Source organism: Bidens hawaiensis, unplaced genomic scaffold (genome assembly GCF_021521415.1).
Source record: "Bidens hawaiensis isolate Kalapana, Puna unplaced genomic scaffold, B.hawaiensis_p1.1 tig00098784_1, whole genome shotgun sequence".
Classification (NCBI taxonomy): domain Eukaryota; kingdom Viridiplantae; phylum Streptophyta; class Magnoliopsida; order Asterales; family Asteraceae; genus Bidens; species Bidens hawaiensis.
Window position 1 is genome coordinate 486 of NW_027504632.1, and position 22669 is coordinate 23154.

At 36.4% G+C, this 22669-nt stretch overlaps 1 pseudogene across 1 annotated transcript; it reads right to left on the bottom strand.

Moving 5' to 3' along the window:
• Positions 1–17900: 17900 nt before the first annotated feature.
• LOC143608118 (protein ACTIVITY OF BC1 COMPLEX KINASE 1, chloroplastic-like) lies at positions 17901–21067 on the bottom strand (annotated as a pseudogene). Its single transcript, XR_013149145.1, has 10 exons — positions 20932–21067; positions 20593–20654; positions 20015–20116; positions 19904–19911; positions 19699–19828; positions 19517–19582; positions 19278–19415; positions 19036–19161; positions 18836–18905; positions 17901–18685 (listed from the first exon to the last, which is right to left on the bottom strand). The product of XR_013149145.1 is annotated as a protein ACTIVITY OF BC1 COMPLEX KINASE 1, chloroplastic-like (transcript).
• Positions 21068–22669: the final 1602 nt, after the last annotated feature.

Consider the following 22669-nt stretch of genomic DNA (forward strand, 5'->3'; position numbering starts at 1 on the left):
CGATCACATCAATTTTTTCAGCTAATTTTGTTTTTAAACTTTTTAACGTCTTTCTTCACAAGCTTTAATTTTTATTTTATAATTATTTTCTCTTGTCTTTGTGAAGTGATGATCTTCTTTCAAGGTTTTAAATTCGGCATCCAACTTAACATACTGATCAGTAATTGTAGCAAGCTGTTCAGACAAGTTCTCACATTTAGTACAGATAGGTTTAGTACATACCTCGGAGTTCTGGTCATTAGCCATGAAAGCTTTTTCATTTTCAGCAGCTTTCATACATTCTTCAGCTGCAACCTTCGCCATGTGTGCCTGCTCAAAGAGTTCTCCTGAGAACATGTTCCAGTTGTATTCACCAGCATCAGACATCATGGCATTATTCCCATTGTTATTTCCACTTTGCTGTGTAGTCCTCCCCCTGACTACGTTCTACACGTGCATTAGTGCACTCCTTTGCAAAGTGTCCATTTTGTTGACAATTGTAACACCTCACCCTTGACTTATCAAATCCTGGCTTTCCACCTATGAACTTTCTGCCAGTCTTTTTCATGGAACGCTTCACTCTTCTGACTATCATCGCCATCTGCCACTGCAGATCCATCTCCTCCAGATCATCAGGATCGATCTGGTCATAGTCTTCTTCCAAAGCAGCAGGGTCCACAATCTTCCCTTGTATGTAGTTCTCGTAAGAAGCAATAAAAGATGCATAGAGTGCAAACTGCTCTTCAGCAGATTTGACACTCATTGGCATCTTAGTGTAGTTATTGCTTGAAGCACTGGGAGAGAAACTACTCTTGGATGCTTGAGGTTTCGAAGCACTTGATCCTCCAGCAACAAAGCAAACATCACCGTTCATGTTTACTGACACATTTCCTTCATGAGAAGAGTTAGAACCTAACTCTCCTTTGGAGTAGTAAGCAGCAGATTCAAACTTCGAACTTGAGCCTGAGTTAACTTTGGCACCATACATACCAGGTCTTGAACCTGATCCGTTGGTGTCTCTTTACGAACCATATTAAGCTCAAAGGTTCTGAGCTTGTTTACTGCTGTCTCCAAGTCATAATTAGGAAAGTCTTTGTCTTCCCTCATTAGAACAGTATACATTTCCCACTTCGGTGGGAGAGCATCGAGAAGCTTCTCAACTATTTCCTCCTCTCTGTAAGCAATAGAATAGTTGTTCAGCTCTGTCATTAGATGATAATATTCGGGTGATAATATCATCGAGCGATTCGTTCTTCAAATACTTGAAAACAGAGAACTGGGTCATTAACAGCTTAAATCTTCGAGGCACGAATACCCACGTTCCCTTCGAATCTATTCTCAAGAGCATCCCAAAGCTCTCGTGCAGAAGTGTACTTCCTGAATGTATGGAGAATCTCTTGAGGAAGAGCCATAGTAATTGCAGCATGGGCCTTGCTCTCTCGGCCTCATACATCTTTTTCTCTTCTTCCTCCATCTTGCTGTACTTCTTTATCACATCCCGACCTTCGTATTCCATTGTCGGTGGAATATATCCATCCTGGATGCACACCCACATCTTTGCATCCTGGTATTTAATATACTGAATGAACCTATCTTTCCACGCCACAAAGTCGGTTCCTTTCATCAACCTTGGGGCCTTAGTAGCCGACCCCGCTTCAACTTCCATTTTGACTAACTCTGAGATGTTAATCGGCGACATCTTCTCGAAAAACAAGAAAAACCCGGAAAAAGACAAAAATTCTTCCAAACAGTACTATAGGCAAAGTTAAGGATAACTTCGCTTAAGTGTTAACTTCGCTGGGAAATCCTTAAATTCGCGTGACTTGGCGAAGTTGAGAATAACTTCGCTTAAGGTAAGCGAACTTAGGAGGTAAGTGAAGTTGAGGTTAACTTCGCTTAGGCGAACTTATGAGGTAGTCGAAGTTGTGGTTAACTTCGCTCAACCTTATATCTTCGCCGAAACCCTACTTCCAGCGTCGGCAACTTCGCCTGAAGAACAACAACTTCGCCCGAAGAACACTGAAAATATTCAGATCTGTTTTCGACGATTTAGCAGTTTCTGGTCGGTGTGACGGCTTGAATATGACTGTATAAGGTGAGTATAACACAATATCAACGAAAAACGCGTCCCGCGAATAGGTCAAACGAGATGTTTTCTACACCCGCGTGAAATCCCGAACCACACAATCGAGCCAAAGCTCTGATACCAATTGTAGGTTCCCAGACGGATCTTACACGGGATATCGCTATCTACGTAGGTGCAGAATCCCTGCGTAGGTAGTTACGAGCGTAGAATACGTAAAACAATCACACGCGATACAAACGAACACGTTATATATTATAACTTGAAACACGTCTATTACAGACTCTCGGCACGTTCACTGAACTCAATAACTGACTCCTCTCTCGTAACCTAAACAATCCGTCGGCTACAGTATATATAGACACGACAACTTCGCCCGATATGTTCAGGCGAAGTTGTCCATAACTTCGCTTGTTCAACAAGTTCTCCTAGGCGAACTTGTCGACAACTTCGCTTGTTCAACAAGTTCGCCTAAGCGAACTTGTTGACAACTTCGCTTACATACATAAACATAAACTTAAACATAATTACATTACAGACTCGATTACAAACGCTAGACTATGAACTACTGACATTTATGTACCAACAATCCTTACTACTCCCTAAGGAGTCGGCAGTTTGTTGCATTGATGGTAAGTAGAGGCTACAGCCTTCATTCCATGTAGCCAGGGCCTACCCAAAATAACAGTGCAACAAGATAGGTTGTCAATAACACAGAATTTTTGGTAAGAGTTTAACCCTTCAATGTATATTAGGAGTTTAATGTCCCCAATGTTTTCTTGGTTTCTCCACTGAAGCCAGCTAGCACCGACGTCCTCGGGATGATCTCCGAGTCTAGGATACTCAATTTCTGGAGGACATCGTGTTGGATGATGTTGACCGAGCTTCCGCCATCGACTAGGATCCGGCGCACATAATGGTGAGCAATAAACAAAGTTACAATCAAACTGTCGTGATGTGGGATGCTCGATTTATCTTCTTCATCGAAGAAGATCCTTTTGTCAGTCGTCAAAGTGGTAGATATGACTGGTCGTTCTCCATTCTCCAGCTTGGTTTCTTTGGCGTGCCTTTTTACTGAAGAGAAAGAAGTGCCGCATATATCTGAGCCTCCGGAGATGAAATTGATCACTTGTGCATCTGGTGGGGGCGGAATTGCTTTTTGAGGAACCTCTTCAGGATCCTGGATCCTTGACTTTATTCTTCCCAAAAGTTCCTTAAAATGTCCCTTGCTTAGGAGGTATCCAAATTCCCTCCTTAAATCGATGCAATCATCTGCCGTATGGCCAAAATCCTCATTGAACGCGCACCATTTGGATTTGTCTCTAAAAGTCGTTGACTTCTCGTTCTTTCGAGGCCACCTTGCCTTCTCCCCTAGATCCTTCATGGCACAAATCAAGCCTTGAGTATCCACAGAGAAGCAATATTCTGAGATGCTGGGGTAATCTTCATCATCATCTCCTTCCTCAACTGCTCGGACTACGTTTTTGTTGTTGAATTTGGAGTACGGCTTCGAGTTGTTGTTTCGGAACGAGGATCCTTGTTTCTTATCTGGGGATTCTTGCATCGTTTGAGCCCCCTAATCGTTCTTGGATCCTTTTTCCATCCTCCAGCCGTATGAACCTCAGTGCTCTGTTCCTTACTTCATCTAAAGACCTGCAAGGAGTCATCACAAGATCATCATAAAAGGGGGAGCCCCTATTTAGCCCCATCTTGAAGGCTTCTACAGCAGTAGCCATGTCAAGATTATGGATTTCTAAGGCTGGTGTGTGAAAAACGTATATAATATTAAAAAATAATTTTTACCGAATTCACCTAAAAAAACACACAATCGGCAAGTATACCAGTCGCAATGTAGTTAGCAAGTAAGAACGGATATCGAACCTAGGACACTATGGGTAAACTCTAATTATTAAACCTAAAAGATTACTCAATCACTAACCTAGACTTTTTTTTGATTTTTTTAGAATATTTTTTTATATTAATTAAACTAAAAAAACTTAACTAATTAAAATTTAATCTAAAAATAAAACTTTATAAAAATTGGGTTTTACTAATATGCGGGAAAAGACTACCTAGGTAATGGAATCCTACTAGTTAAATTAATAGCTAACGAACTTGGCTTGGTTGAAAAACAATATCTTAAAAATATGACACTAAAAACCACTAAAGTACACTAGTTCGCCTCCCGGCCTCACCGACGACACCCTAGAACTCTAATGGACATGTGAAGCTCAATTGTTAAAGGTTTGGATCACCTCCCAGTCTCACCTTACCTAATAATACTATGGTACCCCAAAACCCAAATCACCTCCCGGTCTCTTCGGATACAATATATATTAATATAAAGAGGGTATTTTTAATTAATTTGAACAAAACTTGTATCACGATAATCTAAGGGACCTAGGATAACCCACTCTCGTGCAATTATTACCCAAACCCAAAAGACAAAGATGACACAACACTAAATTGCCTCCTGGCCTCTCTAGTGAAAGAACAATAAAATCTAAACCACTTTCAATACTTATTCCTACGATTTTTTCGACCATAAACCGCAAACAAGTTGAAAACACAAAGTAGACAACCTAATCAAGCGCCTAACAATCTCAAAAAAAAACTATTAAACACAAGTGGAATAAATATTAAAGCAATAAACTAGATTCTATTACGCAACAATATCATGACCAAACCAATTAAAAACCTTTACCATAACACCAAATCAACCAAAGTCAAATAAATAGTTCGTCAAACTATTAATATAACATAGTGCTCAACCAAAACCTAGGTAGTATAAAGTATTTAGCCACACATAGAATATTATATTCTTCAAGATTTTCCAAGCCACACACACAATCAATTTTTTTGTATTCTTCTATCACGTGACCAACACTCCACCTCTAAGATTATATATTATAGTCTTCTGCCTTTAACTTTGTAGCTCCAAAATTTTGCCCACCGTAGCGGCCGAAAAACAATAATAATAAAAATCTTTTCTTTTATTCCTCGTATGACTTTTGTGTCTCCCCCCTATGAGTAGGGTTTTTTTATTTATAATATGTTACTAGTGGGTCTTAAGACTTGATTTGTTTTTAATAATGGAGACCCACTCGTTTTCTTTTTTATCCGATTCACTGTGCCAAAGAATTTAAAACCAAAAGTCAAGTAACATAAAATAACTTTGCTAACTTACGTGAACATAGCTAGATTCTTTTTTTTATTAGTTTTTTTTCTTTTTTCATTTGAATTTTGGTTAATTTAAGATAACAAGTATAATATATATCTTTGTTTTTAGCTTGTTGTTTCTTTAAACCTGTAAAATCTAAATATGAACCGATTTTGGGGAAGTATTTAATAAAAACAATCCTAAGGTCACTCAGAAGTATAGGAAATATTTATATAAACTATGTGTATTTTAAACCATATAAAATATCCTCACACTTGAACCTTTTTCGTCCCCGAAAAATATATATATTGCAATGGAATCAGAATTCAAGACTAGTTTTCAAAACATATAGGTTATCTTTTAAGCACAGATAAACGCAAAAACTACGATTGCCGATATTGTTGTCCACTTATACCTAGCCACCAGCCTATCAAGCCCCCCCCCCCCCCTTTGCATTAAGCGTTTTAAATTTAAAAACCACGGCTACACCTACCCCATCTCAGACAAAGAGATCTAGAAAAACTAGAGTCAAAGCAAACTGGTTTGACAAATCACCATAAGCCAAGGACTCGTTGATGGTACTAATTAGATGCACTCGGTGAAATTTGATGGATGAATGGTCCTGTGGAGATCGTACGAGCTAAACCTAAATATTATTGGACTTTGTCCTATAAATTCCTAATTTGATTTTTATTGACTAAGAACCTTCGAGCCCCAATAGTGTATCCTCAGAGTCACTATGCCATTGGTAACACGTAAACTATAAGTCCCGTCTAGTATGTGCATCTTTGGCCTCTTTTTCTAACTTTAAACAATGCTTCTTTGGCATTTTACAATACATAACTTTTTCATGGTTATTTGCTTTTCGACCAACTTTTCATAATACACTTTCAACACATACTTCTTTTTTTTAATCATTTTTCATTTTTTTTCTTTTTTTCTTTTCTTTCCTTTTTTTTATATCACCCTAAAGTATATAACTATTTCTAAGCTCGTAAAAAGATGGACATGTGGTGGTGTGATGGCTTGAGTGCATCTAAATATTACCATCTCAAAGTTTCCAGATTATTGTAATCCTTCCTAAGCATCGAAATTCGGTTTCACCATTTTTCAAATTATTAGATATATAAAACTTGCTAAAAAGGACTATCAAAGCTAGTTGGGCCTACCGACACATCCCAAGTTTAGTGCGTTATCTTTTATTTAATCTCATATATAATAGTAGTTTTAAAAACCAATCTCAAATTTTTCTATCATTTTCCATTATTTGCAAAAAAAAAAATCGTTAAAATTTCGGGACATTTTTTTTAAATATTTTTTTCTTTTTTTTTTTAATAAAATTTGAAACTTTTATTTTTTTAACTTTTTTATCAAAAGAAAATGTCAGTTCCCATCCTCACACTTAAAATCTACATTGTCCCCAATGTAGGAATAGAAAAGGACAGAAAATAAAGCAGAATAAAAAATGTAAGCAAATAAAACAATAAATTGGAACAGACTCCCCTGGTAATAATGCAGTTATCTTCAAAAGTCTCGTTCCAAGGCGACCGTATAGTATTTCATTTGCGGCCGCAGCTTCCGGGTGTACTCTATAATATGCTAGGCTCAAAAAATTCCTCATCCGAATGGAGATTGAGTACGAACGAGAAAATCCATCCTGCAAAATAAAACTCAAAACAACCCAAAGCATACATCAAACAGACTCTAAGGACTAAAATAGACTCAAAGAAAAATAAAATAAAGCAGAATAAAAAATAAAAATAAAAGAAAATAATGCAACTAAGTTTTATAAAAATTATACAACTCGGGCAAAATCCCGAGTGTGCTCTTCTACTCTACTCTCCAGGCGGATCAAGGTAGATCGCCTCCTCCTAGCGATCACCAAGTGGACCTCCAACATAATGCTTCAGTCTATACCCATTCACTATCCAAGAATGTCCATCATCAGCCTCTATCTCAACCATTCCATATGGAAATGCCTCCTTTACAACGAACGGACCAGCCCATCGGGATTTCAATTTACCCGGAAACAACTTCAACCTGGAATTATAAAGAAGCACCTTGTCCCTACACTTAAACTCTTTGGGCCCTTTAATATGTTTATCATGATGTTCCTTTGTCCGCTCCTTATACCCCCCAACTTCTTTCATACACCACATTCCGTAGCTCCTCAACCTCATGAATCTGAAGAAAACGACTCTTTCCCGCCGCAGATAAATCAAGATTTACAGCTCTTAAAGCCCAATACGCACGATGTTCTAACTCAACAGGCAGATGAAACGCCTTTCCATAAACTAGCCGAAAGTGAGTGGTCCCGATAGGCGTTTTGAATGCAGTACGAAAGGCCCAAAGTGCATCATCCAGCTTTTCAGCCCAGTCCCCGCGATTGTTACTAACTGTTTTCTCTAAGATCCTCTTAATGCCACGATTGGTATTTTCCACTTGACCGCTAGTCTGAGGATGGTAGGCCGTAGAAATTCGATGGGTGACCCCATAACGGTTCAAAACCTTATCCATCTGAGCATTACAAAAGTGGGTACCACCGATCACTGATCAAGGCCTTAGGAGTACCAAATAGAGCAAATAGTTTTCAAAGGAATCCCACTACAACTCGCACGTCATTTCTAGGTAAGGCTTGAGCCTTCACCCATTTGGACGCGTAATCGACCGCAACGAGAATGTATCGGTTTCCTCTAGACATAGGAAACGGACCCATAAAATCAATGCCCCATATATCGAAGATCTTGATGTGTGAAAATGTATAATATAATTAAAGAACGAATCACAATTAAGCTTTAAATTTATAAAAACGAAAATCCTATAGAAACCACACAAAACCGGCAAGTGTACCGATCATAAATAGTATAGCATCAAGGAAGTCCGGATGTCGAACTCAAAGACACGTGAAAACGTTTATGATTAAGAAAACTCTAACCAAGACTTACCAAAATAATATTTATTTAATTTTTAAGATTTTTTTTAACTACTTAACTTAATTAAAAGAAAACTGTTAACAAAACTCTTTAAGAAAACTTTGATTTAAATTCAATGAATAAAAACGTCTACCTAGGAATGAATCATGTTGAAAGAAATAACAAGACAACGGATTGAAAATATTCAAGACACCGATTATAAAAGATGACACAACTAAAACTTGTCTAAGAAAGTCAAATTACCTCTCAGTCTCTCTAACAAACTCTAACTTATTTTAGTTGATTTTAAAGAACAAACCGGACAAACAATTATTAACGTGTTCAAATGACGACTCACCTCTCGGTCTCACCGACACACTATCCTAATGGAGACGAATACTACGCAACCAAGGATAGAGGAACAATTTAACTTAACCCAAATTAAACCAACTAATTGCAGATAAACACTCAAACTTGACAAGACAAAACCCGCTCTCGCGCGGTCTTAATTCTAACAAGTAAAAGCAATGAGACAATATTACTTCTTATCACCTCTCGGTCTCAAAGAAGGTGTATTTTAACTGATTTTAGATGATATATTACCCACTTATCCCTACGGTTGCGCATCTCGCAAATAAACCCAAAACACCAAGTAAAGAGCTTAACAAGCAATCAATTAATCAAAACCGATTCAATTAACTAATGCAAGAGGATTATGAGTAATAACAAATAAAACACAACCATCATACACAATCTAATTCATGGTTTAGTTAAACTTTACATCAATAATATAAGTCTTGAACATTAACAATCCATTAAACAAGTTAAAACTATGCAACAATCATCTATCCTAGGTAGAACAAACAAGTTTAGCTACTCATCACTTTTGGACAGCCACAAACAATTAAAGTAAACATCATAAACATCAATATAAACATGATAAAACTCAATCAAGATCCAAACTTAATCAATAACAAGTCAATCTATCAATCAATTGCAAAACAATGTAAAACAAAAGACCAAATCAATCAAAGTTAGGGTTCTTGAAAGATAAATAAAGTTTAAGGATGTATACTAAGTAATATGGCTGAGATTTGTGATGTATTGAAGCCCCTAGATGCTGCCCAAGATCACCTTCTTCTTTTCCAGCCGTCCAAGAGACACCAGCCGCCACAGATTCCTTTTTTTTCTTCTTTCTTTGCTGCCGGCGGCTAAGTCCGATCGGACTTAGGGTTTTGATTATAGGTTTTGTGTATTTCGGGTCTAATGGCTGAATAATGGCAGATTACTTCTGATATTAATTAAATATAATAACATAAAAGGCTTTTAAGAAGTGGGCTTGGGTCGGGCCTTGATTAAACTTTGAAACTTTGACACTTAAACCCTCCAAGTTCTCTTTTTCTTGCCTTTTTTTCCACATCTTTCCATGACCTACACAAAACATTTCAACTTTGTAAAACTTTGCACTTAACCCCCTAAACTTACATAAATTTGATATTAAATCATTAAAACATCATAAAATTGTAAGGAAATATAAGTGTGTTATTCAACACATCAGATCTCAACCACCTGGATGGGGTTTTGGGGCATCTCATTTCGGGATTAGATGTTACCAGCTCTCTAACACGCGTCACACGAACGAAAAAACTCATGCGCATCACAAAAAATAGTTGGCCAATAGAATCCCGCATCAAACACGCGTTTGGCGGTATAAGACGAACCAAAATGACCGCCAGTTGGGCCCTCATGACAATGTCGAAGAATACTACGAGCTTCATCACCAAAAACACATCTTCGAATCACCTGATCCGAGCCAATACGAAATAAGTACGGATCCTCCCAAATGTAGAACTTGATATCTGCAAAGAACTTCTTCTTTTGCTGATATGTCAGTCCGAGCACTAACTCACCAGAGGACAGATAATTCGCAAGATCAGCAAACCATGGAAATCCCTCATCACTTGCCTTTAAAAACAATAGTGTCTCACCCGGGAAATCATCACCAATCCCCCGTTCCCGGGTCTTGTCCTTGTCGGTGTTTTCTAGTCGTGACAAGTTGTCGGCTGCGACATTTTCAGCTCCTCTCTTATCTTTAATTTCTAAATCGAACTCCTGAAGCAAAAAGATCCAACGAAGGAGCCGAGGCTTCACATCTTTCTTAGCAAACAAGTAACGCAGAGCCGCATGATCAGAGAAAATGATAGTCTTAGAAAGCACGAGATATGAATGGAATTTATCGCACGCGAAAACAACAGCAAGAAGCTCCTTCTCTGTCATGGTGTAATTCTCCTGAGCATCGTTAAGGGTCTTGCTAGCGTAATAGATGGGATGAAAATGTTTCTCTCGACGCTGCCCTAACACGGCTCCAACAACAAAATCGCTCGCATCACACATGATCTCAAACGGAAGAGTCCAATCAGGAGCAACAAGAATAGGAGCAGTCACTAACCTCTCCTTAATCAACTCAAAGGCCCTCAAACACTCCTCACTAAAATCGAACGGCTATCTTTCTCTAAAAGCTGGGTCATCGGACGGGAGATTTTTGAGAAATCTTTAATAAATCGCCTGTAGAATCCCGCATGACCTAAAAAATTACGAATAGACTTCACAGAAGTAGGCGGTGGAAGTTTGGAAATGGTGTCTACCTTAGCTCTATCTACCTCAATCCCCGCACTAGAAATCTTATGACCTAAAACAATACCCTCACGAACCATAAAATGACATTTCTCTCAATTAAGCATAAGGTTCGTCTTTTCACATCTAGCAAGAACTCGATCTAAGTTACGTAGACAATCATCAAAGGAATTCCCAAAGACAGAAAAATCATCCATAAAGACTTCTATGGAATCCTCAATTAACTCATGAAAAATGACCACCATGCACCGCTAAAATGTAGCTGGAGCGTTACAAAATCCAAATGGCATGCGTCGGTACGCGAATGTGCCCAAAGGACGTGTAAATGTGGTCTTCTCCTGATCACCCGGGGCGATGGGGATCTGGAAATAACCAGAAAAGCCATCAAGAAAACAGTAGAACTGTTGTCCTAGCAAACGCTCAAGCATCTGATCGATGAATGGAAGTGGGAAATGGTCCTTTCGTGTGGCCTCGTTAAGTCTGCGGTAGTCGATGCAAACTCGCCACCCTGTTAGAGTCCGTGTTGGTATGAGCTCATTCTTTTCATTCGTGATAACTGTCATACCGCCCTTTTTAGGGACCACCTGGACTGGACTAACCCATGCAGAGTCGGAGATCGAAAAAATCAACCCAGCATCGAGCAACTTTAATAACCTCCTTCTTAACAACCTCCAGAAGAATGGCTGAGGTAAGAAGCGTCTGCTACAGGAGTTGGTCCGCCATATGCGATAGTCTGCACGGGGATAATATCTCCTTCATGAACTTCCAAAGACCTCTGATGTAGAATTCCAGAGGATCCTTGATTCTGGAGGAAGGATCCTTGAGGCTGGAATTTATAGGATCCTTGGTAACACAACCCAGAGGATCCTGGTTGAAGGATCGATGATCCTTGATGAAAGATCGAGGATCCATGAGTCTGCTGACCCATTGATCGGACTGAAGGATAGATGATCCTTGTTGAAAAGTCGATGACCCTTGAACCTGTTGATCCATGGACTCCGGATTAAGGATAGATGATCCTTGTTGAAAAATTGAGTATCCCTGAGTTTGTTGACTCATGGATCTCAGTTGAAGGATGGATGATCCTTGAGTAGGTTGAGCCAAGGACACTGGAGTGGTAAAATCCATCATTCTGGGCATCAGGGGAGTTTGATCCTCCCTTGGCCTCTTAGTCCTCTTCAGGTCTTCTATTTCTCGAAGGATCCTTTGGTTAGTCTTGTTCTGCTGCTCCATGTATGCTTTAACCTATGAAAACATAGAAGAAACATCATTGTTAGTATTAACCACCGAAATGGCAGCAGTGGTTTTCGAGCTCTGGAAGACTGGTAGTTGTGTCTTGTTCTCAGCAACAGTAGCCCTTGGTGCTCTCGCAAGTGGAGGAGGCATTGGCAGTGAGGATCTTGGTGGAAGTGAAACTGATGAAGGCATAGTTGATGAAGCAGAAGATTGTTGAGAGGCCATTGATGGTGGTATTGATTGAAAAGGTTGAATATTGATAGGGTATTTTCTGGATTACAGCACCAAATGCCCCACAGTGGGCGCCAAATTGTTTTGGTAAAAATCGGCTAAGGATAATATAACCAAATTAGTTAACTGAGGTCTGGTGCTAATTTGATGATAACAATAATGAAACGATTGTAAGCACAAACATGAAGATTTGTTACGAGGAAAAGCCCTTGATCTTGTTCGGATCGCCGGCACAAAAACCCCGGGTGATGACAAATCGCCTATCACCACTTTATTAATCACAAAATCATGTTACAATGTTGGAGATCACGATCAGAATTACAATGGAAGCTAAGTGTCAGTGTTGTGCTTAGAAAAAAAAATCAGTAATGCTCTAGTGTGAGAGGATGTAAGTGTGTGTCCCTAGCTGATCAATGATCTCCTATAATCACGCCACTCTTTCCACTAGCCGTTCCTTCTCTTTGACCACGTGCGGGAGTCATCCAGTAGCGCTAAAATAGGATGACGAAGTCCACCAGCCGTTATATCTAACAAACACAACACCATTCAAACACAATCATTAGTAAACATATAATACTAAGGATCCTTAATCCTTTGCAATCTGGAACATATCTCAAGGATATTTTATCCATAAGTTACTCAAGAATAAAGGATCCTTAGCAGAAATTTCATGCCCTAACAATCATCTAAATCATAAAAGCATTCATTAAAATATCTGTATAAATCATTTTATTTTTAACTCATAGCAGGATGTTTTATTTACTGACAAAAACACTAAATAACTTATCAATACACTAAACAAGCCTACCCACACTGACACTCTAACAAGATACTTGGAGCAGAAAAACACTAACAACAAATTAAACACACCACAACATGCCTACATGGAGCAGAAACACACCAACAACCAATCAAACACATATTTGTTACAGAAACACACCAACATCCAACTATTGGTGTGTTTCTTAATCCTGTCATTAGACAAAAAAAAATCGTGAAACTAAATACTTAAAAATTGGTGCTATTGACACAAATTAGTAAATATAACAGAATTAAAACATAGCTTGATCCTTCTTCATCATGAGACTGAAAGGGTTACTCGGGGATTTCTTTCTCCATCTTGAAATGAAAATAACACTTCGTGACTCGCAATCTAAGCCAACGTGTTTCTCACAACGAACCCTAAAACATATGAATAATCTGACACATTAATTGAAAACACAAATAGTGTTTTGAAGGTATCAAACACCATAAAAAAATTGTTTTTAACATAGTCTGGTTGTTTACATAGCCCGCTATATGTGAATTGAATTTTAATTTAATGAAAAGAATAAATAAAAAATGGCAAAATACCATGTGTCAATTTAAAGAGATTTGATAAAAAATATTTTAATGAAAATGAAAAAATAAAAAAAATGTCAAAATGCCATATAACAATTTAAAGAGATTTGATGTAAAGTATTTTAACGAAAAGGAAAATATAAAAAAAATGTCAAAATCGTATATGGTAATTTAAAAAGATTTGATAAAAAAACATTTTAACGAAAATGAAAAAATAAAAAAAATGTCAAAATGCCATGTGGCAATTTAAATTGACTTGATGAAAAGTAGGAATACATGGTTGTTGAAAATCCACTCTTTTATTATATATATACATATATATATATATATATATATATATGGGAGGGATATTTTGAAAACTTGATGAGTTGTAAGAACGTTGAGAACTTAATTTTGGACCACACATTTAATTAAATGGTATGAAATATGTGGCTAAGATTAAATTTAATTAAAAAATAAATCAGAAGAGAGAATAAGTATTTTTGATTATTACAAAAGTTTAAATGTTAGTTACACATGTGTAATAAATCGATTCGGTGTGTAAAAAAATACTGTAATTTTTTGTACATTACTTACACTTACGTATTACACATGTGTAAAAAAAATCAAAACAAAAATTGTTACGTTGAGTTCTTTCGAGTTCTTAAAGCTCAAAGCGGTTCATATATATATATATATATATATATATATATACTAGTAGGTACCCGCGCGATGCGGCGGAGCTGACAAGTTATAACATGATACTCGTTTATGTTAAAAAAATGCGTGTTACGGTAAGGTTTCTCACGTATAATTTACAATCCTTCAAGTTTAATGTGCTACAAAGCAACAACAATAAACATGGAATTAGCTAACCGAGCATATAGTCAACACTCAACCCAAATAAAGCACTAAGGTTTCACAATTTTTAATTATGACTTGTTTAGGGCCTGATACAACTAGGGCTGTCCAAACCGCTCGTCGCTCGAACTCGTTCGCCGCTCGCTCGGAAATTGCTCGAAAATCGCTCGCTCGTTTTTTAACTCGAATGTAAACGAGCGGCACTGCTCGGTTCGGTTTGTAAACGAGCCAAGCAACGAGCAAGGGTCCGCTCGGTTCGGTTCGGCTCGAATATTTTTAGTTTGTTTAATTATATATATGTACATATAATTATTATTGAATAATATATACATATACACGTATAAGTATATTTGTACAAAGATATAATTACTTTTATATGTATCCTGAATAAATAAGAAGCAAAAGATAATAGTGCAGGGGTATAATATATAAAATTACAAACCCTAAATAACTAAATTTCACAAACATAACCTCTGCATTCACAATCACCGCCCCTTCATTATCAGATCAGATTGTCACCCTCTCGGCCTCTCCACAGCTCCACTCTTCTCTGTTTACGCGCACCCGCTGGCCGCTGCACACACCGAAATCTCACGCTGATGGCTAATCGCAGGCTGCTCTCCATCCTAAAGCTTAGTTATCACATATTCTTCATTCTAGTCTGAGCAAAAACAAGCCGAACCGAGCCGCTCGGTTGAATTCGAGCTGAGTTCGAGCAACGTTTCTTCGCTCGTTTGCTTAAATTCGAACCAAGCCGAGCCGCTCGATTTCAATTCGAGCCGAGTTCGAGCAGACGCTTGCTCGGTTCGGTTCGGCTCGTGAACAGCCCTACATACAACTCTGGTTACTATTGAAAAGAAGAAGAAAAAAACATAAAAGTTGGACGCTATGATTCAACTCTTAATTGTTTACTAATTCCATATTTACTAAACAAAATGTCCCATTGTCTCCTTAAACCGCTCCTTCCCATTAACCACATTAAGATCCATGTCAATTATAAGTGTGACCCCACATATGTAGCAAATAACTAATATTTGTTTAGAAAAATAACAAATACAATAAGGCTGCAAAACATATAATAAATGCTAGGAGTGTCAAAACAACCGGCATTAGCATGATGAAATGACTAATATACAAATAAACTTATATACACAAGTTGAGTATCAGTAGTGCATTTGTGTGGTGTTGAGCTGGCAATAAAAACAAGTGAACAGAATAGGCTTGTGTGCACACCCCATTCCATGTAGACTTGAAACTGTAACTTGTTGCAGCCGCCATTCTTAAGCAGTGTTGCTTGCATCCATGAAACTTTATGACAACTTGTTGCAATAATATTGCATTAGTTTCAAGCTCATAGATATGCTTTTTATCTCATTTTTGTGTATAACAAATTGAGGAAAGTATCCATTTACCCCTAGAGAGTGAACACTCCCCAAGTCAATACATTGCCTGCATTTTGCACCAATGAAAGGAACCAAAACAAGGTCTGGTTCATCTTTGGTTTAGGTTTTTAGGGTTGGTTGCATCTTGGTAAAATGATAACCATTAATAGGTTTTTAGTTTAGGTTGTTTCGTTTTAGTTTGGTTTCAATATATTCAGTTTTTAATCCGGTTCGGTTTCAGGTTTTAGTTTCGTTTCGGTTCAGTGTCTTTTTTTCGGTTTTTTGTTTCACTTGATTAAAGGTTTTCAGTTTTTTATTTATGGTTTTTTGGTTTTCAGTTCGGATTCAGTTGTTTCATTTCAGTTTGGTTTCAATATATTCAGTTTTTGAACTCGGGTCGGTTTTCAGGTTTTAGTTTCGCTTTGGTTCAATTTCGACTTTTTTGGTTTTTTGTTTCGCTTTGACTAAAGTTTTTTGGTTTTTAATTTCTATTTTTTTTTGTTTTCGGCTGGATACTTTCTGTCCAAAACTCAACAAATGCAAACCGGACACACGAATGCAGCCTGCCACAAACTTGACAATCCAGAACCTTAATAATAACCATGTTTCAATATCTTTAAATGTTGTAAAAGAAGTTAAATCCAACTTTAAGAAATATAAAGGCATGAACATATAATGTTTGCTTACTTGTATGGGTCATATACATCTGGAATTTGTGTTATATCTTATCTATTGTTATAAAATATCAAATGCAAAATGTCAATAAATTAATCATTTTGGATTAACAGTAGACAATGAATAAACAACTTACCTTATGCATTCAAAATCCTGTTTAACTTTTCTTCACTGTGCATAATTAATTAAAAGACTTCACATACACAAGGTCTGCAACTCGGTCAATATTTATATTAATTTTACCAAGCACTCTTTCCTAACCATAGAGTGGAATTACATCATACGATGTTGTCTAAGAAAGATTCTCATCTTTTGCTAGTAGTCTCACTTGTTTTGTAAATTTTTTAGGTAGCTTCACCTATTAAACACACATCAAATCAGTATTACAATTTGATGAAACATGCACATGCTATTTTATTTAAGAAAATTGAGATTTTTAATACAGAACAGACAAATAATTAAAATTTTACCGGTGCAGGTAGAAGCTCAGAAACGTTAGGTGAAAATGCAGCCCCAGGGTTTCGACGATCCATTTGGCTGCACCACTTTGTACAGGTGCTATCAGCTCATTATCCAACCTAAAGTAAAATAAATATGAATTAGATTTAAAAAAAAAAGGAATACAAAATAACTAATCATGGATGCCAATACAAACCAATATAGACCAGGTTTTTTTCAATGTTAAAACTCTGTATACAAGTCCACATAAGATGAAAAAAAAGAGGCGAATGTATTCATTTAAACTTATAAAAGTAACCTTAGATTCTTCCATTTAAAATATTTGCATTATCAAGTCCATACAACATGGAAGAGTCATTTCTGCTAATGAAAGCATCACAAATACTCTATTTTTTTCACTCATAGCCAAAAATTTTAAAAATGCAAATTTAACTATAAATAAATGATAACGAATAGAAGGCAACAAGTATTGGTGTTAGCTTTCCTCCAAGTCCAGTGACCCCTTTGCAAATGTAGCAACTTTCATTTATTTGAAAGATTCAAATGTTTCACTGCAAATAGTTTGAGGAACTATTTTGAATTTGCCTCCATTAATGTCAGCATAGCTATCATATGAACAAACATATGTAATTCAACCATAAATCGGCAACACTTATGTCACGTCGTCCTCGCTTAGGCTTTTCCATTTGTAATCGATCATCTTTCGAAAATCCTAATTCAAAAAAAATCAATAAGCTTAAACGTTAAACATGAAAAACAAATGATTATCGCATCAAATTTAAGCTTGATCGGTGAGGCCAAGTAAAAGCGATAAGTAATTTTCCAATAATTGTAACAATTCAGAAACATCTACAACAAGTTTCAAAATCAAACTTGTAAAATAGCATCAAAACTCTGACAAAGCCCTAAAAGGGTAATTAAATGAACACAAAGAGCAAGTTATGTCTAAGCTTTAGAGTTTACATTCTTGTGTTGACAGATCTAAATCTTCCTGCAACTTCTAGTTTGTTGGTTTTATCAATATGTATTTGAAATAGTAAATTACTATCTGGTGATATGTATATAATATATATTAGTAGCATATTATGAAGAGGAGTTATATGTAATGTAATGTAACTTTACTGTGGTAGCTTATTTCGTCTTTAATGACAATAAAAATGGTGTAGACGAAAACTCCTCAATTTTGGCAAAATTGAGAAGAGGCGTTTTATATGTGGCGGGAAAGCCAAAGTAAATTTCCCAGGATTTGATGATGTGGCTCGCGTGCACAAATGTCATTGAATAAGAGAAAATGCACAACCACAACACCATTTGTGCATCGTCAAGTTTCAGATTCAACGCCCATTATATCAAAGACACTGCTAAATATCTATATGTTACATCTCTTTCAATCATTTTCTGTGCCTTAATGTCCTTCAAAATACATTATATGCCCCTAAAAACCAATATCGTTGTGTTATATACATAATAATATATATCACCTAATCAACCTAACAACTCATGAGATATGTTTAGCCAATTATCTGGTGGATTGATTCTACAAAGCTGTAAGTATTATTTCCTTTTTCTTATCATTTATCAACAACATATGTGGTGATCTTTCTATGGCTTATCTGGAAATTGTAAGGGGAATAAATAAATAAATAATTTGTAGGTGGAAAATAGGCGTATCAAAAACCTGAATCATTTATCAGATAAGACAGATGCGCTCCAGGAAAGCATAAAATCTCGGGCAGGGCAGCTGAAGGTAAATCTGCAGGCAGATTAAAACGTTCATTAACTAAGACTATATTATTCTGATTATTCAATATTCCAAAAATTATATTTCTTGTTTTATTAAAGTATGAAACTAATTTAGGTAAGAAACTAAAAATGTAAGATGGCATAAGTTAATTAATCACACCTCTGACTACTTCCAATGCAGCTGAAGGTATGTCGATTTGGTCTTCAACAAGCCTATACACGTCAACAAGCTACAAAATACATAGGCCATGTAAGTTGGAAGCGGCATAGGAATCCAAGATAACGTGAAGTGGATATTTTGACCCACTGCCCAGCCCGCCCATTTTCCCACTCCTACATAAACCGTCATATTCTACATACCTCTTTAACATGAAGCTTAGAGTCTTCTGTTAATGCAAGAAGAAGTTGTCTACGTATGCCTTCATCAACCAGAAAAAGTTGAGCTCCGTCTTTAATGGTGTCTGTCAGATCCAATTTCTTTTGAACCTTCAACTCTCTGGAGCTTTCTCTGATCATAAGTACAAATATTAACTTTGGATTCATAATTAATTTGTTTGTTTTCATTTTAGGGTGAAAGGGATAAAAGAGATACATATTCACACGCGTTTGTATAATTTAAATACGCACATGTTATTTCCTTGAAGTGCAGGATTACTGCTCATCTTTGACACATTCTCCTTTGCCAGCACAATTAAGTTTTCAAGTCGCTTCCATTGAAAAACACCATCTTTGAAAAGAACCTAACATATAAATGAAATCGCTTAAAGTAAGAAAAAACGAGATACATGACTTTCAAGAATTTAAGATTTAAATAAACTGTGTAAAATAGCAAATAACTGACCTGTATGAGGCGTTCTCAAAGAGCAGGGTTTGGGTTTTCGAGAAAATCTTCAATGTTGCGAGCTCCCTGATTATTACAAAACAAAGGAACTCAAGTTATTAACTAATTAATACCGTCTCGTTTATACCTCTTCCAGAAATGAAATACTATTAACTGAATAAATACTATAAACTGAATAGTACCATCGTGTAATCAAGCTCCTCCAGAAGCTTCTCGCCAAATTCATCAACAATAAGCTCTGCATTGCAACCCAACTTTTGTAGACTGATTTCATTTAAAAATGAAGCTAGTGTTCTAAAAAGGAAAAGATCCCTGTATATTATAGGCTCTATTTTAGGTCTTTGAACATGCAAAAACAACACTTATGCTCCATTTATAGCAAGTTGCAATTCCAACTACAATTATAAACAAAAACAAAACAAAGAGTGAGATTCATTAGCCTGTCTTACCTTAATAGCAACATCCTCTCCTGATGCACGTAGAGTAGGCCATGTAAACTTGGCCTAAACTTGCAGCAGCTATAGTCTCTGATGAAATTTTGCTAAAAATAGCTTCTAGAGGTTGCCCTAATTCCTCTTCTATAATAATGCTGAAAGCAACCTAAATCAACATTAACCACTCACAAGATTAAATAATGTATAAACCAATAAGTAAAAAAGTTTCTTGCATGGACTATTGATATGTAATATCAGATCATAACCTGATTGGGGAAAGGAGGGACATAGCCATCATATGAATAAACATATGTAATTCAACCATGAATCGGCAACACTTATGTCATGTCGTCCATCGCTTAGGCTTTTCCATTTGTAATCGATCATCTTTCGAAAATCCTAATTCAAAAAAAAAAATTAATAAGCTTAAACGTTAAACATGAAAATAAATGATTATCGCATCAAATTTAAGCTTGATCGGTGAGGCCAAGTAAAAGCGATAAGTGATTTTCCAATAATTGTAACAATTCAGAAACATCTACAACAAGTTTCAAAATCAAACTTGTAAAATAGCATCAAAACTCTGACAAAGCCCTAAAAGGGTAATTAAATGAACACAAAGAGCGAGTTACGTGTATTTACGAATGATTTACAATAAGTTGAATCTTCTAACGATTTATGTATCACTCTTCTACTGTAAAACTCTGTATATAAACAAACATTAATTTAATATGATAACATGTGCCGAGATTAACGATTCAAAACTATTTTACCCTTTTTCAACAGCATCACTATCAGTCTCTAATCTATACTGAAGTTCCATCTTTCAAGTACTTTGAAACTGCCATTAATCATTATCACATGAACAATCCTACACAATCTCCCAAATTTAAAAGTCTACCACATGAACAAAGAGCAACAGAAAGTTAACCCTAACTCTATTGAGATTTGTGAAATGAGCTTATCAAAGAAAATTATTACCCGAAAGCAGCATAAGTCGGGTCCGCCACTGATTACTCCAGCACGACAGACCCACCGCCTTTGCTATTAGCCTGAGTAGTGATGCCATTTCGGTTAGTGAAGGATTTTCATTTGCTGCTATCCATAAGAACACCATCGAAGCTAAAAAACGAATGCAAAAGTGATTAGAGTAGAAAGTTGTGCTTACCAACAATTTTAGGTAGAAGTCCTCAAAGCCAGATTGAGTTCGCCTGATCGGTTGTTACCGAGTCCAAGGTGTGTGAAGATGATATGAAGCCGTTTGTAAGGAAGATTATGGAGAGAAAAGGAGTGCTAGGGTTTTTGGGAGAGAGTGAAGTGGGATATTCAAATATTTTCAAATGGCTTACACTCACATTTGCCCGCCGGTTTGAAAAATCAAAGCATAAGTTGTACATTATGCCTTAAAATATGCACAACTCTTAAATTTAAGAGATTTCGTAAAATTATTGTTTTGCCCTTTCTATATGTATTATAAGATAGTATATATATATATATATAATTGATTTCTTTTGAGAACCACTTTGAGCTTTAAGAACTCGAAAGAACTCAATGTAACAAATTTTTTTACACATGTGTAATGCGTAAGTGTAAGTAATGTACAAAATATTACAGTATTTTTTTGCACACCGAATCGACTTATTACACATGTGTAACTAATATTTAAACTTGTGTAATCATCAAAAATACTTATTCTCTCTCCTGATTAGTTTTAATTTTGTTATGTTTAAACCTTTAAGATGGATGGTTATTATTAAGCACTGGCTTCTTAGAACGTATTGATGGAGCAAATGTTACATCTCGATGCTGAAATTGGATCTCATTCGAAATGAACACGTTTAATGAAATTTAGTGATTTTGCTAATTGGGAACCACGTTTCAGAGCACATCTAGGGTCTGTACACCCTTATTGTTCACGATGTCTTGATGATGTATACACTGTTCCTATGTTTGGTAGTGAAACTACGAGATTTAAACCAAAAGCTTTCTCCCAATACTCTCAATAAGAAAAAAAGCTCTAGAGATTGAAACTAAGGCATATTTCACTTTAACTATGACATTACCTGACAATATTTTCCATCAAGTGGGAAGTATTAAAATTTGTGCCTCTTTGTTTCAACATATCAAGATGAGAAGTATGGGTAGTACTGAGGAAAGTAAAAAGGTGATGTTAAAGTTTCAATTTTGAAAATTTAACTTATTGAAAGGAGAGACTATGGAAGAAATGCTCACCGTGTTCAATCATCTTATTGATGAGATGAATAAGTTAAAAATGGAACCAAGTGAGGCTGATAAAATTGACACTATGAAGAATGCTCTTCCAAGCTCATATTCAACATTTCTCATGGTACTTAAAGAAAATAGCTTCTTTAAAAATGATGATCTTACTTCAATGGAGTTTATGCAAAAGATTGAAAATAGAGAGTATGATTTAAAATGTCAAAAGTCATCGAAAGAAACTCAAGACCCAAGATTATATGGAGGTTGCTTGCCTTTGAGTAGTACTGCCGCTCTAATTAATGCAATCCTTACTCAAACTGCACAAGAGGAACATCTTCGTATAGTGATTCAAATGTATGTTTCATGGCTTCTGGGATCAATGACATACCTACTGGACCTACTTCAAATGTTTTCACTGCTCCACCAACTTTAAACATGAAGGAAGCTAAACAAAATTTTGCTTTTCTTTGTGCATTTATGACGTCTTATGAAAACTTGC